The following is a 19,065-nucleotide window of genomic DNA, read 5'->3' as shown; positions in this document are numbered from 1 at the left end:
TACACCACTGATTAACAGCACTAAAGGTTAAAGATACATCAGCGTCTCCTGATGGAGATGTGACTTGAGGTTGTGCCATGAGCATGAACTAAACTAAATGCTAGCAGCACAGCCCGAGGGAAAGCAATGTCAGCTGGGCAGTCCATCACTTTGGTCCAGACTTCAGACTGAAATATTTCAACATCTGCTAAATGGAATGCCATGAAATTTTGTTGGTACCTGGAATGAAATCTAATGAGTTTGGTTGTCTCGTGGCTTTTCATCCAGCACTACCAGCAGGTCAAATTTTATGAGTCATCAATCTGCTAGATGGATTGGCGAAAAACTTAAGTACAAACATTCATCATTCCCAAACCATAAAACCAAATGACTTTGGGACCCTTATGACATTTCCTCCAGCTCTACCAGGATGTTGACATTTGTGGCGTGAAGGGAAATGTCTTAACAACCATAGGATGGATTGCCATCAAATTTTGGTTCAAATTCATATTCCCCACAGGATGACTTTGGTTGTCCCCTAACTTTCCATTGAGTTTTATTACTTAGTTTGTCCAGTACTTTGGTTTATTATGACCAAATACCTGTAGAACTAATGTCATTCCCATCAGCCCCAGCTGTAATTTGTGTTTAGTGCTAGTTAGCAAATGTTAGCACACTAACACGCTAAACAAAGAATCAACATGTTAGAATTCATGTTAGCACATTAAGCACTTTAACATGTTGAGTGGACATATTTTGACGTTGTTTGACGCTGTCCCAGTGCCCCATTATTTAAAATAGCATGTGCTCACGGGCTGCAGGCAGGTCAGCCCTAGCTTTGTACTGGAGAAATGTCAAATATTGATTATCCTATCACTCATTTAGACAAAAGTAGATCGGAATATAGGGCCCAGGTTGAAAAAAAACATTAGTTCCCCTGTAACAAGCTAGCTAGCCTGTTTATGTGCATAGTAGATGGCATTATACTCACCACAGACATTCACTTGGCTGCTCACGCAACTCCGTGCATGCCTTCACTGATATGCTGTACAATAATGGGGTGGACATCATCATATATCAACCTTTCATCTGCATTTGCCATTGTCCCACTGCTTGTACCGCATCAAAACGGTGATAAAGGCTTCCTTTTCCTTGATGTGACTGACTGCTCGGGCCAAGTGTGTCATTGACAAGCGGTGCAACTCCAGGCTGAAAAATTGAGAATGTTTTAATTTTTATGCACATTTAAAACTTGCAGAAAGAAGTGACTTGTGGCGAAAGGGAAGAGCACATGCCTCGTCACATATCAACCTCGTCACATATCAACGTTTGGTCATGGGCTTTCCATGTTGAGATACAACGTGCAAAATACCCTGGGTGCGTTGTTAGCACTCTTGGACGGCATGTCAACCTCTGCCTGTTACGTGTATTGTCTCTTTCAAAATGAACGCAATACGCTTGTACACCACCATGAATTGATGCTTTTCTTTTCCTTTAACGACAAACATGTGGTTGGGTTTAGGCAACAAAAGCACAATGTTGGGTTTAGGAAAAAAGAACGGGGTTTTGCTTAACATTCTTACGGGAAGCAAACACCGGCCTCCTGGGCGGAATTCGGTGGTTGTTGGACCCATCCACCGCCCCTCTTGCCCGCCCTACTCGGACTTCAGCCCCGTTAACTTTTGTTGCTGTCCCGCCATGTTTTCCCCTGACGGTGCCAGGCACTGTTAAACAATAACTGCAACCAGTTGCATGTTATGCTGACGTGATAGGACGGCTTTTTCGTCTTTATCCGATGCTGGAAGTCACTGACCAAGCACCGATATTCAACAACTTTGGAGTGAGACCAGGTTGGCCAAGCACACGGTACCTCAAGAAAAAACAATAGTTTTGCTGGCAATGTGTTCTAGCAATGTGTCTCAATGTGATCAGAGCCTTGTTGTCTCCTAGTAGAAGCAAAAACCTAAGTTATTTAAATTACATAATGCTGATGCTAAGATGTAGCGCCTCTAAAACCATCGATGAAATTGTTAGAGAATATTTGGTGACTGTTGGCAATTAAGAGTTCCAGATTGGGTTGCAGACAGAGAGGAATTCTCTTCAAAAGTCTCAAAGATGAGAGAACTGCGTGTGATATCAAAATTACACAAGTGTCCTTGAAGAAATCTGGTCAGAGAAACTAAATTGGCTTAACTGGTTATGATGCATGAATTCTGTATTCGGACAGTGTTCAAAACTGAAGCGTAGACATTTCCATTCAAGATGATCTGAGGCTTTCTGGTAGTTGGTAGTCAGCTGATAGAAATATCTCTCTCTGGCAGCCTTCACTACAGAATTGGTGTGTCCTTGTCCTTCTTCTTGGCTTTCATGAACTCTTTTGTCGCTGCATGTTCATAAATCATTGGGACACAGTTTTTACTTTGTTTCCTTTGAGTCGTGACAGCGGCTGCTCCAATACAAAGCAACAGAAGGAGGTAACGTTTTTGGGAAGACTGTGTGCAGATGTAGTTTATGTGGTACCGAAGGTCATTAGCTGGTCTTTTTTTTCTTGGAAAAAGTCAAGGTGAACAGATGTACGTTGTTTAGTACACACTATTTCTGTCTGGTTTGTGTGCAAGGGCATCTTTAAACGCTCTAATTACTGCAGCACGGAGAATTAAACTGTCTGTGCTGCTAAAAACACCACTTAATGTGAAAAGTGTGGTGTGCTGTTTGTGCATGTGTGAGGTAAAACACACTGTGGGACATGAGTGGGTGCTTGTGTGTACGTGAAAGAGAGAACGAGTGTGTGTGTGTGTGTGTGTGTGCGCGCGTTCGTGTGCGTTCGTGTGTGTGTGTGTGTGTACGAGTACTATAGGTCTGCCTCCAGTTATTTTAAGCCATTCCGGTATTTCTGTTAGACTTGTCATCGAGCTGCTGGAGAGGCAGACCGAGGCGCAGAGAGGAACGTGGAGTCATGCTGCAGAGGTTGAGCTGCAGAATCATGATACAGCTGAATGAGGGAGGGAGAGAGGAGGGAGGGGGGTGGAGGGGAGAGCAAGGAAAAGAGACAGAGATGGGCAGGGAGAGAGAGAGAGAGAGAGAAGAAGGAAGGGGGTGAGAACAGATGCGTTGAGGCTTAGAAAGGTGGGTGTTGGTGTGTGTGTGTGTGTGTGTGTGTGCATTGTGGGGATGCTAACTATCCCTTGGAAAATCATTACGTAACTGTATCTGTTGCTGCAGCATGAACAGAACATTGTTGCAGTGAAGGGGATGATCTCAGTGTAAACTGTCGAACTGTTGCACCCCACAAGTCCTCATATTTAGGCAACAGATTCGTCTCCTTAAAGGCGCATAAGACCAGAAAGAATTCGGGGTATGACATGCAACAAAGGTCCCACAGCTGACATTGATGCTGGGATGTTGCAGTTATATGGCATGCGTGGTAATGATTTGGCTACCAAGGTGCTCCATAACACCTGTTTTTTCCCCGCTAAAGGGTTTTATTGGGGAATGTTGTATGCTGTAAAGCTCTCTGAGGCATATTATGATGTTTGGCTTTATAAATAAAATTGAATTGAATTGATTAGCAACCACCCAACATCATTTTATAGAATTTAAACTTCAGTCACAATCTGGACTCGAAGTTAGGAGCCACACTGATGTGTCCTCCTGCCCTGCCCTGTCCTTTATTTTGCTTTTCTGCTGACATATACAACTAGAGAGAGAGAGCCTGTAAGTTGTCAGTGCTTCTCTGCACCACAAGAATTTCTACAACATTTTCGGACTTTAGGATTCAAGTTGTGATTAAGCTGTGAATCAGAGAATGGCTGGGGGTGAATGAGGGTACATTTATTTACAGACAGGAATAGGTTCAGTTACACGGCCCCATTGTGGCGCGCCTGTAGCCAATCCTGCAAAGCATTACTTAGTATTCTGAGACAGTGTGTAATCCCTCAAGTCAGTGTGACTGCCTCCAGGAAGAGATGTGTGTGTGTGTGTGCCTGTGTGTCGGCTTTAGCATTTTATATTAGACATACACTGTCAGAGAGAGTTTGTGAATTCCCCATGCATTGTGAATCAGTGGACAGACGCCATGGTCAGGATATTGCTACCAGTGCAATATCATCACACTTTGCTCTGCCTTTTATTTTTAATGTTTAGAGGATGTGGTTAGACATGTTGCCTCCTGTTGTAATGCTTAAAGCTAGGATTAAGAGAGGTATTAATTATAGCGCTGAAAGTACAAATGTGTGGCTTCATGCGTATGTACAAATGATTGGTACATCTATTTTTGTGAGGACTGCTTTGAGTGTCAGACTTGAGAGTGAGGGTAATTTGGACCATTTTTGAACTCTTCAAAGGGCTGTTTGAGGGCTAAGACTTGGCTTTAGGGTTAGGGTTAATGGTTGAGGTTGAGGAAAGGGAATGTGTTATGACACTTAACGTCCTTATAAGTGTGCACAAAGAAGTGTGTGGGTGTGTTTTATACTCTGAGCTTTTTTTATGCCACTGACTGACAGCTTTCCCCATGGTGACTGTGCTAAAAGCAAAAGATGAAGGCTGAAGGAGAAAAGTTCTTCGCAGTCTCTCTGTCCTTGTCTCCATTACTTTCATTCTTCCTATGCACTTCATCCTTCTCTCTTTTACTCTTACATATAAATTAATAAAGTCTCTTTTAAAACTATTTGAATACTTATAGTAGCTCAGCAAATTACAAACTTAGGTTATTTTGGGTTAAAGGTGCAGTGTGTTGGATTTAGTGCCATCTAGTGGTGAGGATTGCAGATTGCAACCAGCTGAAATTTCTTCCGTGTGCCAAGCGTTAACTTGCCAAATTATTAAAATATCTGCAGACATCTTTTCATTCCCAAAACAAACAAACCTCAAGATTAAAACCATTAAAATGCTGAATAAAGCAGTTTTACGTTACAAATCAGGGATGCTTCAGCGCTGTTCGGCTTGTCGCAGATCAGCTTCTAGCCCAGCAGCTGCTAATGTGTGCTCTAGTGGTGGGCAGATCGAACCTTAAATATCGATACTACATTTTGATTTTGAAGATCGATCCTAGCGTAAATAGCATCGATACTAAAAAAGGGATTTGTTTCTCTTTTCTACATCGTACCTTTAGTATTTCAAGAGTAGAACTGTCTGTGCAAACAACGGTTCATTGTCGTGAACACAGTTAGTTCACGCACTCATTGCATCTTCACTGCTTTCGTGCCATCTGCACTCAGTCAACTTGCTAGAGATCCAGCAGCATCTTCCTAGTTTCACTGATTTTGCACATCCACACTCCCACCCACACTTTCAGGTCTTCCTCTTCCATCCACCTCACTGTCCCACCAGCCCGCCTGACCACCACGAGGTCTAGAGCCTTCAGCCGCCCTTTCCCTGCCGCCTCCGTAACTCCCTCCCAGCGGGCATTCATGGCATCTCCACTTTTATATTCAGCCTCATCTTCAAACTCATCGACTTGTCTTTCAAATAGCTGTTCTGTGTGACTCCCGTCCATCCAGCCACACACATTCACTTTTTACACGGAATTTTATTCACTGTAAACTTGTTTTGCTGAATATTTATTTATCATTATTATTTTTTATATTACTTTATTCCTTATCTCACTGACTTTTTAAATCTGCTGTTATTTCTCTATCTTTGCCTGTAGGGTGACCTTGAGTGTCATGAAAGGCGCCTTGATTATTATTACTTTCAGCCGATGTTGGCAGTGGGAGGACGGTAGGCTCACCTCCTAGCTCTCCTGTTTAAAGCTGTGGGCTTACGTGGACTCTTAATTGTACTATGAATAGACCGTAGCTGTCCGCGGACATTCAATGCAGATAGTATGTCTTTGCCTGACTAGTTTTATCCGACACATAATAGCAGTGATAGATTAATGAAAGAGGAAGCAACATGAGAAAGAGAACTTGGAGCCGCAACAGTAAAAAACACCTCGGCATCCAGACCCTGAACACAGAGAGAGAGTTCACTGGCAGAGTCTGTTCAGAGAGGCTCAGACAAGGTGTATCCAGGTATATAGTAGTGACATTAACATTTTAGTCAAATCAGATCTTAAGCATTGGTTAATGTTACATTTCAAACTGTTATTGGTCATGAGTTGCTGTTACTTAAGCAGATTGATTATTCACCTCATAAATCATGTCATACTGCTTTCCCCACGCATGAAAAAAAGTCACTTTGAATAATAAAAAGTGTAGTATCTGTATCAAAATCTGCGATTCTGGCTTTGTATTACTTGGCATCGGATTGAAACCAAATTCCGTGATATCGTGTGCTCACCTTTTTTCTCTCATAACTTAAGATCCACACATTTAAAAAGTTTTTACCATGAGCCGAATTATCAGCAAAGGTCTTTTCGCCTCCAAAACAAACGGACCTATTGATTTAAACCGGTAAATACGTTGAATAAAGCAGTTTTATTTTAAATGTCAGTGTTTTACGATGCTGTTTGGTTCATTGTGGAGGGGCTGCTAGCTACAGTGGCCGATACAAAAGGCCCGTTTCCACTGAAGAAGTTCCTGGTACTATTTGGGGAGCAGGAACTACTCCAGGAACGTCCTCTCGCTCGGCCCTCTCAGCCACCGTGTCTCCACTGAGAGAGTGGAGTACGACGAAGGTTTCCTGTAAAGTTACGGGCTCTGGATGTGACGTAATCGTTGCGCGACCATTTTGACCGGGGCGACGTAGGGACACCGTTAGCCGCTAGCGGTGTCTGTAATAACTCTGGTCACGGTCCGTGAAAAAATATTTTTTCCAGCGGATGTCTTAGTTACAACATGATTGAGCTAACTGGAGTAGTTTCATGTCGTATCCGACAACGGGAGGCTTTTAACAGATGACATCCTGATGTTAGCTTTGCTGCTGCTGTTAACTGTTCCTGTCAGCTGATGCTTTCGAGACATCGTGATTTCCCAAAACTGAATAAATGAATTTTTTTTACATGGCGGCGGAAGCTATATGAATGAGCTAACTCTCGTCTGCTGAGTTTTAAAAATGCCGGCTATTTTGTTGCTTTCTGTTGTCGTCACATCCCTCCTTGAGTATATCCAATCAGCACAGGCAACACACTTATTTTATTATATTCCATTTCTGCCAGTGTACCCCCCTAAATGTTACACACTGGACCTTTTAAATATCGTGTTTTGCAGTGAAATAAGCTTCAAAGGGCTTCTCATCAAATACGTGTTGTTGTTTTTTCTTCAAAGTTTTTTTCTGACGTACTTTCAGGGATTTTCTCTGTGGCACTCATATACGTGCAGCCCTACTGAGCAACTTTCCAATGTCAGCTCTTGAAACTGCATGTGACACTACATTATACATGAATACATTCCTGCTTGTTAATGCAGAACTCACTCTCAGTCTAAGATAAACTATCGTGAGATGCAGAGTGGAGATGCATTAATGGAAAAGTGGGACGGTGGATGGGTGGAAGAAGGAGCGGATGGAGGGAGGGAGGCTGCTTCCCTAATGGCGATGACTCATGGTTGTTGGAAACTTACATCAGCTTTGCGCCCCGGCTTTGCTCTTTCATGAAAATCCTTGAAGTCAGTGCTTCCCATTTCTTACTTGGAATTTCAAAAACTCCTGCCATCGCCCCCCTGCCTTCACCCAATCACCCAACCACTCCTTTCTCTATTGTGCCGTTCCATGGTGTGATTTGTACATTTAAAGCGCTTATATAAACTACAGTTTTTATGTTAATTTATACTGCTCTGCGCATTGTTGTTTGCAAGATTTCCCTTCAGGGACAACACAGTCTAAATATGATTATAAACACCGTAGTCCTTTATGAGCCAAGCTTCGTACCGCATCAGCACCCCCAACTTATAATAAGTGCAAATCTGAAACAGGACTGATTAGTATCACTTGATATGAGAAAGATAATGGGAAGAAGTTTGTTTCCACTAATCTCACCTCAAAGGCAGATTGTTGTCACTTGGTTTTACACATCTCAGTCTCCAGAAGAGAATGCTGGCATTGTTTTGCAACATTTCATACCTATCAAATCAAGTGACGTTCTGATAACATATGAGCTGACTTTTTCATCAGAAGGTGGAGGGTATGGTGGATGATGTGATACCTAAGCAAGATGGCTGTAGACCACTGTGTGAGACCAACAAACAAAAGAACAGTTGTTTTTTAATGAGACATCTGCAGCATTTCCAGTGCCGATTGTGCCACCAAAACCAGTTGTTTTGTAGTGAGGTGTCACGGTATTTCAGCCGTGACTGGGCCACCAAAAGCAGCTGTTTTTTAGCACCACATTGGCAGCTTATCCAGTGCCGATTGTGCCACCAAAACCAGTTGGTCTGTGGCAAGACTGTGAGTTTTGTCAGCTATGATTGTGCCACCAAAAGCAGCTGTTTTTGAGCAGGACATTGGTGGCATATCCAGTGCCGATTGTGCCACGAAAACTAGTTGGTTTGTAGCAAGACAGTGTGGTTTTTGAGCCCTGATTGTGCCACATAACCCAGGTGCTTTTTAGCATGACATGGGCGGCATTTCGAATGCTGATTGTGCCACTAAAACCTTTTTTTTTTTGGTGAGACATCACGGTATTTCAGCCATGATTGTGCCATCAAAGGCAGTTGTTTTTTAGCATGACATTGGTGGTGTTTCCAGTGCCGATTGTGCCACCAAAACCAGCTGTTTTTTAGCAAGACAGTGTGGGGTTTTTTAGCCGTGATTGTGCCACCAAAAGCAGTTGTTTTTAGCATGACATCGGTGGTGTTTCCAGTGCCGATTGTGCCACCAAAACTAGCTGGTTTTTAGCAAGACAGTGTGCCTTTTCAGCCGTGATCGAGCCACCAAAAGTGGCTGTTTTTTAGCACTACTTTGGCTGCATTTCCAGTGCCAATAGTGCCACCAAAGCCAGTTGTTTTTTAGCGAGACAGTGTAGTTTTTCAGCCGTGATTGTGCCACAGAAGTGGGTGGTGACATTGGCAGTATTTCCAGCCAAGACAGCTGGCAAGCTGTAAACCACTGTTAAAGACCAACAAACAATAAAACGGTTGTGTTTTGCGTGACACTGCAGCATATCCAGCCTTGCTTGTGGCACCAAAACTGAGTTTGTTAGCAACACGTGATCCCGGATTTCTTAGGGGCAGCAAGGCGGTGCAAGGCTTGGCAGGGTTTCGGGCTCGAACCTGCCGGCCAGCTGGGGCCAGGTGGAGTTTGCATGTTCTCCCTGTGTCAGCATGGGTTTCTCAATATGTTCTCCGGCTTCCTCCCACAATCTGAAGTTAGTTAATTCACTACTCTAAGTGTACATAGGTGTGAATGTGAATATGAATGGTTGTCTGTCTGTGTCAGCCCTGTCTAGGGTGTACCCTGCCTCTTGCCCAATGTGCGATAGGCTCCAGCCCTCCTGCGACTCTGAATGAAATAAGCAGTCACTGATAATGAATGAATGATCCTTTCCTCACCACAACCAAGTAGTTTTTCTGCCTAAACATAACCAAATGGTAACCACAGTGTTGTTGAAACATAAAAAAAATGCATCAACTACAGCATCAATACGTCCACTTCATAATAACATATAAATGTTACAGACATATACTGTCGACATTTTTTCCTGGGGATTGGGTTGTTTTACAAAGTAAGCCTTGTATAAATCTCTACTGTAATGTCTTGTTCATGAAGCACATTAAGTACACAGTGTAGACATTAAATTGTTGGCAGCTCAAGAGGCAGAATATATAGTATGGATATTCTGGTACCACCTTTTAGTATAACGCATTATAAAACCCTATAATAAAACCCTCACCATAATCACAGTAAGGTGCAGTAGGCTAATGGAGATCGTCTGGCATATAACATTAATGATTCCATATACGGTAACCCATGCAGAAATGTCTGCATCCACACAAGGTCATATTGATGCCATTTTAAGACATTCAAAGTATGACTTGTTTTTTTTTCCTCTATCCACTAATCTCCCCTTTCATACTACAAACTGTGCTGTCAGGCAGTCAGGCTGAGCAGAGTAAGAGTAGTATCACGGCTGAGTAAACTGTCTCTTTGGTTTAGGTCATGGAGCTCAAAGTCACGCCACCCCCAACTGGTGAATGGCAATGACAGAGCTTTACTCTGTATATTTCATGACACTGACACAGGCTGCAGGAAGAAATCTGCAGCACACTGGCAAAATGTGAGTGTGCAGAGCAAGCGTGCATTTGGCATTAAAGTTTTATGGTCCTGCAATAGAATCAAATAATATCCAGTTTTCAGTAAAACTTGCAATAGCATGCAATAGCTGTGTTAGAAAGTGCTTCACAGATCAAATAATTTAATATTTGAGCCAGAAATAGCATCGAGTCAGGAACATTTCTGTTGTGCAGCATGCCTGCAATTTGTTCGCACCACTTCTGATTTAGTTTTTTTACTTCTTACAATCCATTTATTGACTTTTTTTTATTCTTGGCTCACAGCAATACAGCAAGTGGCTTGAAGTTAACTGAGTAGCAGTCACGCCTGCCTTCTAGAGCTACTCTGAAAAACAAAAAACTAAAATCACTCAGACAGCATATTGTTTGCAAAGAGTTCAGAGGGTTTTTGCTAAGTACATTTCTGCTAATTCAATTAAGAACACTTTGGAAACAACGTTCCAAGAAGTTGTCACGGACACAAAAAGAACTTAATGTCTCAGAGAAAACAGTGGGATGCAGAATCAGAGCAACAAAAAGAGTTGGACAACCCTAACAGACACACATCACACATTTTTGAGAGCATACTCGATGAGGAAGAGAGAAGCAAGCGCAGTTAAAACACCAAAGACTGACAGAGATGAAATATCACAGGCTTTCCCCCTCGGGTTGCCTGACTCACTCTGATGTCTCAGAAGTGCCAAAATGCTTCTTCTTGAGCCATGAGAGACCTGCCAGCTTCATCAGCATATCTCATATCCTCTGAAGACGGCGAGGGGGGGATGAGGGGGTGCGGTGTTTTGCATTTTGGGTGTGGCAAATGTGCCTCTGTGCAGGACGAGCACCGAGTTTCATCTCTGCAAAGTCCCAAAACTCTTTTTTCTTTGTTGCAGCTTTGTTATTTTTGTCTCTGTAGCATGTTGTTGTTTTCTCAGAATTAGCGCTTCAAAGTCGAAGAGAAGTTTGAACTAGAATATAACAATAATAAAGAGAAATACGAAGCTAAGAATTTCCATGAGTCACAACTGACTGTATTTGAGTCTTCAGGGAATGAATTCAAGTCAATATAATGTATATGTGCCAGGACGTGTATGTTCTTTCCTGCGTGTGCATCTACAGTGCAGTATACATAAAAATAGTTGCCTATATGCCTTTGTGAGTCTTATATTTTCGTACAATTCTAACCTGAGGCCACAGTGAGCCTGAGTTTAGCCCCGGAGATCTCATCAATATTTAAGAAGCACATTCAGTGGTGTAGCAGGTCTGACGCAGTCTGGCACCAGTGCTGAAAAAGCCTGAATTGTAATCGACTGCATCAACAACAGTTCACACAGGAAGAAAAAAAAAAAAGTGCACGTTTTTATTTCAGTTTGTGCTGAATTTAAAGATCTTATTTTCCTTGGAGCGAGATCGTCTGACATATATAGCTTTACTTTCATCTGAGGAAAGAGTTACTGTTGAAATAACAGATGAGATATACAAGCGAAACAGTTTACTTGCCTTGTTTCACTGTGGTATCAAATGTAATATATCAGATTTCCAGTGTCTGTTGTCGCTGCTGTCAACATTGTTTCAGTCCTGCGTTGAACTGAAGGTGATAAAAACATTAAAGACATGGTTACAATAAACATTTTGAGTGTTATTGTTGACATTTTTATGTTGTTATCAAGGTTTTAAATGTGGGCTGATAAAATTTTTGCTGCATATCATTTTTTCTACTCTGTTTTAGTGCTACTTTGCATGACAATGACGTTGCACTTTAAAGGGACATTTCACCTCAAAATCAAAAGCACATATTTTTCCTCTTACCTGTAGTGCTGTTTATCAGTCTGGATTGTTTTGGTGTGAGTTGCTGAGTGTTGGAGAAATCAGCTGTTGAGATGTCAGCCTTCTCTAAAATATAATGGAACTAGATGGCACTCAGCTTGTGGTGCTCCAAGTGCCAAGAATACATCTGAAAAACTTGTCTCCTTTCAGAAGTCACTACCTGGTTACTCAAGATGATCCACAGACCTTGTTGTGAGCAGTTTCATGTAGGATCTATTTTATTTCTACCGAACTACACCCCTAAGTGTATCACTGCGCAGAAGGTAGCATTTATCTACTTATCAACGTCCAGTTTAATCATCAAGTAGCACAAATTGTACTGCAATGCACACAGAAAGACAGTAGTATATATATATATAATATATATATATTTTTAGTGTAAATTTGGAAAAGAAAATTGTGTATTTTGATGTAAGCTATCCACAGTTGCAGGAGGCAACCTATCCCATCGCACATCGGTGCTTAAATATGTTTATCAAAACTATATTAATGCCTGTACTTAGTCTTAACTAAGTCATCGAAGGTTAAACACAACTGACCTTTCACTAAGCCCCGCCCCTTTGTGATGGTCCAACAAGCTGCCAGAGTAAGCATGGAGCCCACACTGTAACTAACTGCACTCCCTGATGACATATTAACATATTTTTGGTGATTCCAGAGAGAAGCAGACAGAGGGGTCTACAGTCTGTGTTTGAAGGATATATCCAGGATGTCAAACTGACTCAGCAGCAACAACAGGTTAAAAAGACAAAGATAGTTAGAAGCTAAAGCCGAACTATAGGCTACAGATCACAGTGTAAAAGTGAACCACCACATCACTGCTGATCGCCACACAAGACAATGAATATAAAGGGAAACTTTGCTGATGTTGAACCAGCTGTGTGGAATCACAGTGTGTGCAGATGAACGGTGTTTGGCTTCATCCCCTTGTGCCAGCACCCGGACCTCCTCTGCCAGATGTCAGATCTCTGGGGGAAGTCAAACAGCGTTCATCTGCGCACACTGTGATGACACACAGCTGGTTGAATATCAGCAAAGTTTCCCTGCTTCTCTTCACTGGTTCCTGTACAGCAGGGTCGGTCTTTGTTTCACTGCTGTAATCTTTAAAAAGCAAAAGCAGCATGTGTATACATTCAGTAGGCTATATCTTCAGTAGCTAGCTAGCTAACCCTACACTTTTCAGGGTTTGATTTTGGTTTTGCAGGGGATGCAAGGGGACACATCCCCCCTGAATATTTAGAACATCTGTATTTGTTTCCCCCAATAAAAACATGAAGCAGAGGACTTTTATTTTGACAAAATTTAAGACATTTCCACCATAATTGAAGCAGAAAAGGCACAGTTTTGTGCATAGAAATTCACCATAATGCAGGAAATTAAGTGTCTGATGCTCAACATATCCTGTGGGGAAGATGCATTCATAAATAAATTAACAAATGGGTGCGTGGTTGCCAAAACAGGTGGGAAACTTCATGTAAGCAACAACTGAAGTGGAGGCTGATCAAAAAGTAAAACCACTCTTACACACAAAAAATACCCCAAAAAACACATCTCCTTTGACATCGTATATCTCTGTTTGTTGCCTTTTTATCCCTCTCTTACTCACAATCGCCACTGTTTCTGTCTCTGTCTCATTTCTTTGAAAAACAAACACAGCTCTCCTGATAGCAAAAGCAGCACCGTTATCAATTACTCCCTGTCTCTTGCACCAAATAACCTCCCTGCAGACACAGCACATTTCCCTGGCCCAGAGAAAGAAAGAAAGAAAGACAGAGGGAGGGAGGAAGATAGGAAAGAGGAAAAATGGATAGAGAAAGAGTGAAAGACTTGAAAAGAAAGAAGAGAGGGAATCAGAAATAGAGACAGTAGGAGCAGGACAGCAGAAGAAAGAGGAGGTAAAAAAACTGCTTACAGCCATAAACATTATATAGCCCTCCTTAAGGTGGGTTGGATGATAAGAGAGCTGCTTGCACATTATGGCTTTATATATTACAACATGACAGCTGGAGTGGAATGACCTGCTGTGTGTGTGTGTGTGTGTGTGTGTGTGTGTGTGTATGCGCGCTAGTGTGTGCACGGGATGTGTCCTCATTTGACCCAGCATACACTCAAGCATGCCCAGTACAGGAAACACAGTTAATGATGATTACTTGGGCAGCATCCAAAATGTGAGCAAGCGGAGAGCACATTTCTGAGGTCCAGTGATTGGTTACCGAACACACACATACAGCAGATATAGGTGAGGTGTTACAACGGGTGAAATGCAAACAATGACACAGCAGAATATGAATTCAAGCCCAACTAATTCACTATTGCAGTGTCCATATCGAAGTGTAGAAGGGTGTTTTTGCATCATTAAACGAGTACTTCACCCTCCAAATGACTATTTATATATCAGTTACTCACCCCATGTTACGCTGAATTCATGAAGAAAACTTTGCTTTTCTCACATGTCTCCAGTGAGCGAAGAATCCAAAAATTCTTCATGAAGTGAAGTCATTGGGGTCCACATTTAACAACAGCAAAACTATGTATAAAAATCTGTCTACAAACTCTCACAAAACTTGTCCAGGATAATCCTAGTCTCGTTTATCCAGTTGTATGCTCAGTACTTCCCAAACACAGCCATTTCTGATGGGGAACTGAACTAAAAGTGAAACTTGTCAAGTCTGGTTTCACTTTTACTTCGGTTCTCCATTGGTAAGGGCTGTCTGTTTGGGAAGTACTGAGCATACGACTGGATAAATGAGAGTTGGATTATACTGCAGGAGTTGCGTGATAGTTTGTAAACTGATGTTTTGATATAGTTTTGCTGTTGTTAAATGTGGTTGCCTACAGTATGTCTTCAAATTATAATGGATTTCTGACATTTTTGGATTCTTTGTTCACCAGAGGCATGCAAGATAAAGTTTTCTTTACATATTCAAAGTAACACAAGGTAAATTATTGATATGCTTTCCTTTTTTAAAGCTCTAGCTAATCATATGGACAGGGAAACCAAACTAAATGTCGTAGTAAACAGCATGCAGAGACATGTGAACTGCATGGGATAAAAAAAGAAAGCAGTAGAGAGCAGCAACAGCAGTTAAACAAGGGAGTGAAAAAACCTAGCAAACAGGGATCAGTGGCTCCTGCTATGTGCAAATATTTGTTCAAAAATTTGTCTCACAATCAAATTTGTTTTACTACTTGCAAACCTTAACACCAACTGTACCCTGAGTTCCCTGTTTACTTGTTTCTCTCCACTATATAAATCACATGTATAAATCTGATCTGTATATGTTTGTGATTGCAATAATGTCTGCTTTATATTTGTCTGTGTGATTACACAGTTACATAAAATTAATATATTATCTTTGTTTTCTGCATCCTTTTATATGTGTTTCCCCACAGCCTGACATATCTGCTATCCTTGGATAACTATACACTAACTAGCCTGAACCAAGCTAACGATGTGTAGCATGTCCATATTGACAAAAGCTTAAACATCTCTATTTTTAGGTGCAACTTGAACAGCTAACAAATGTTAGCTCACGTGGGTAGTCAACAATCTGGCAACCAGACCAGGCTTCTAATTGAAACAGGCCTCTATTTGTCGAAATGTGTAGCTACACCAGGCTAGTAAAGGGGACTGGGCTTTTAATTGAAGTTTAACAGCACTTAGTTACTTTCCACCATTAAACTAATAACCCCAAATGTAACCCTAGTTCTACACCATCATGCCAGCCCTAAGTCAAATCTTTCAAGAAGTATGTCAACTCTTTGGGGGATATTTTGTCTATAAAAAGAAAGCAACATATTTCGCATTTCCTCTTATAGTGACATTTTGCATTTGTTTGTTCCTAAATGCCCTGACAGCACATCTCGTAGGCTTCCCCTGCACCTCTCATTCTCTCCCTCTCTCTCCTCTGCCTTTTTTCTGCCTCCTTCCATGGGCTGAGCCAACGCCCAGTTGCTGCAGTGCAGCTTACTTCCCCGTTTCCAAAAAACTCTGCCCCCTCCCTCTCCTGTTCTGAACACCCTTGCCTCTCTGTGTCTCTCTACCTCCTTACCTCTGTCTCGCTGCAGTGAGGGAGAGACGGGGCAATGGGACAGTGGAGGGAGTTTTTTTGTGCCACTCAACAGCTCAAAACTGCACTGCCCTAAAAACACGAAAAAAATGTGCATATCTACAGTTTGTAGTAAATGTTCAGTCAATAAACATTTAGTAGAGTCTCTGCTGTAGACTGTAAACACAAGACGAAAAGGGACAAGCTGAAACACTGCAGCAGACACAGATCCAACTTTATATTACCTCCGCCTCCCTCCCCTCCACTGTGACGAACCTAATGACCCCTAAAAAGACTCACGCAGATCATCTAAATGTGTTTAATTTCAGAGTGGTTTGGGGATGTTTTTTCTCTGAGACTTTAATGACTTAAAGAACTTTAATGACACACTATTAGTGCTTTGTATTTATTTAGTGCTGTTATCTCAAAAGACGTTTTAGTGTGGTAAAACAATGTTATATAAGTCAGTGCTGGGCCTTTGGGAGCAAATGAAAAACAAGGAGACACAAGAGTTAGATTGCATCTTCTGAGAAGCATGAGGCCATCACAGAGAGTGAGGAATAGTTTGGGAGATTTTACTGGGATTAATGATGGAAAAGGAAGAGATATTCCTTCAAAAGACAGAAGGCCCTCATCTATATCTCATAAAGAAGATACCCCCAGACTATACTACCCTTTGTCTTGCACGTCTGACTGATGTCTCAAAGAAGAGAAGAGACTTGTGGTCTGTCTATATCTGTTATATTTCACAGAATGTATAAAAGGAAGTCACTACAGCCTTAGAAGCAGTGCCTGGTCATTGCTATAAAAGTTGCATAGGGGTGCATGAAGCCAAAAACGTTCGTCTTCCTTGAGTGAAATCTTCTGTGAATCTTCTTCAGAGATTTTCACCGGCTAAGCAGCTAATTTCTGGATTAGCCATCTGCTAACTTGAATGGACATTAAGTAATTTAGTGATGCGACTCTAACAGACCTCCAAAATGTTATCAGACCAAACAGATCAAATCAGTAGTGACACAAGTCATCTCCCGGAAGTTGTGACATTTACAGATGTCTCTCACAATGTAATGCAGGATTTGTACTGTACTTACTTTTATGTCACAGATAAGAAACAATAGATTGTGAAGAAAATAAAGCCTCCACAAAATAGCATTTCAAGTCTTGTGTGTGCTTCATATGAGTAGAGGAAATCTCCCCTATCCACTACGCTAATTTATACAATGTAAAATGTCATAGGCTTGTGCTAATAATGTTAGCATGTTGTATTTGTTTGAAAAAGGTGTTTAGTTTGAGACAGTTGTTGTTGTTGCTGTTGTTTTGTCAGTGAACCTTGTGAGTTGTAATGGAACTGAACTTTGTAACATTACCTTTGTTAAATGATGCTAATGTCCCTGACTTCACATGAGTAGAGGAAAAGTCTGCTAGCAGCTAGGCTAATTTATACAATGTAAAATGCCATAGGCTTGTGCTAATAATGTTAGCATGTTGTATTTGTGGGGAAAATGTGTCCAGCAAAAGACAAGTGTTTTGTCTGTGAATGCTGCGAGTTATAGTGAAGCTGATTTGTGTACTATTAAGCCATGTTTAATGTGTGCTGAATCACTAAGCACTTCAAAGAAACCCCTCCGCTGGTCAGTGTTTTGGAGGTGTAACTGCAGAGTGGCACAGACACACCACCACACAAGTAGAAATGCTTACAACGGCGTAGGCCACGTGTGTAGGCTACGGCATAGGCTCTGCATAGAGCTGAAGCACACGTAATCTGCCTCAAGTCTGTGGGAAAATGTCTTTTTGGCCCAATGGCATCACGTGATGGACCCAGAAGTTGTAATTCCACAGTTTGGCCACTATGCTAAATCGGCTTCAAAGCCTGTTGCTGTTCCTGGGGACTTTATATTTCCATGAGTAGAGTACTACTCCAATCCTGACCTCAGGTAGAATTTGTATTTGAGTTTTCAACCTCATCTCACAGTCATATCTCCTGATTAAAGATAATGAAATTCAGTTGAAAGTCCAAGGTCAAGACTTAAGTTATGTTTACTTCACCCTTAAGTCAGAAAAGTTATGAATAACTACACATTTTCTTGTTACCCCTTGGAATTTTTCATGTGTTGATGATCCTTCCCTGTTAAGTGTGTGACTGAGGATTCACATGTATGCATGTATATACCCACTTTGGGGGCCTAAAAAGCCGCTGTAAACAGAGCAATGACTTGCTTTTGTAGCTTAGTGTGTAAGGTGAAGGGGAGGTGTCAAGTGGCCTCCTGTTAGATCATGACACACACTGTCAGATCCTGTCATATCCATCATGTCCCATTATATCCCTTCACATTCCATCACTCCCTGTCCCATCCCATCACATTATATTGCGTCGCATCATGCTGCAGCATGACATAAACCGAAGATTACAGCTGCAATAAACAAAGGTACTTGCTTTGTCATACTCCGGGCAGCCATTTGAGGAGGATCAGACCTCCACATCTCAGCTGTACCTCCTAATCTATGGAACAAGGTATTTGCCATTGCAGTTTGCAGAACCACTGCAAAGCAAACACATTTAATGTAATGTAACGCTTGTAAAAAAAAGTGCACAGTCGATGAGCATTGATCGGGAGCAGCGTGAGTCTTGTCCTCAAGTGCTCTTGAGCTGCTCGCTCAGGCCCTGCCAGGGTAATCCAAGCCTCAGAGGTCGCAGAATTTCCCGGCAGGATGAGGGAGGCGAGGCTTCAGCTCCACAGCAGAAAGAGACAAAGTAATCTAGCTCTGATTTCAACGATGAGTTTTGAGAGTTGATCAACACCTTTCAGTGCGCCTCATATTTTGTACCACAAACTATCAGAAACTTGGATGGTGCTGAGAGGTGTTAAGAGAAATCCAATAACTGTTTTTAAAAGCTGATAAATATGCAAGCTGCACCATCATCAGCTGCTTACTGAAAGGGCTTTGACAATGAAAAAGGAGACTGTATTATAAGCGATGCAGAATTGCCGCGTGCGCTAGTCTTCTCATCAGCATTTCAGATGGAAAGAGAGAAAGTTTGCATTATTCTTCTCCTTGACAGGAAG

At 41.8% G+C, this 19,065-nt stretch overlaps 1 protein-coding gene across 1 annotated transcript in view; it reads right to left on the bottom strand.

Annotated features, from left to right (window-relative positions):
* Positions 1–14,397, bottom strand: part of nefma (neurofilament medium chain a) — a 36,253-nt gene extending 21,856 nt beyond the window's left edge. The window contains exon 1 of the mRNA XM_050053057.1: positions 14,358–14,397. The gene's annotated coding sequence lies outside the window, so the exon portion shown is untranslated. The remainder of the gene's footprint in view (positions 1–14,357) is intronic.
* Positions 14,398–19,065: the final 4,668 nt, after the last annotated feature.

This window comes from Epinephelus moara, chromosome 9 (genome assembly GCF_006386435.1).
Source record: "Epinephelus moara isolate mb chromosome 9, YSFRI_EMoa_1.0, whole genome shotgun sequence".
Classification (NCBI taxonomy): Eukaryota; Metazoa; Chordata; class Actinopteri; order Perciformes; family Serranidae; genus Epinephelus; species Epinephelus moara.
This window is presented reverse-complemented; position numbering and strand designations above follow the sequence as displayed.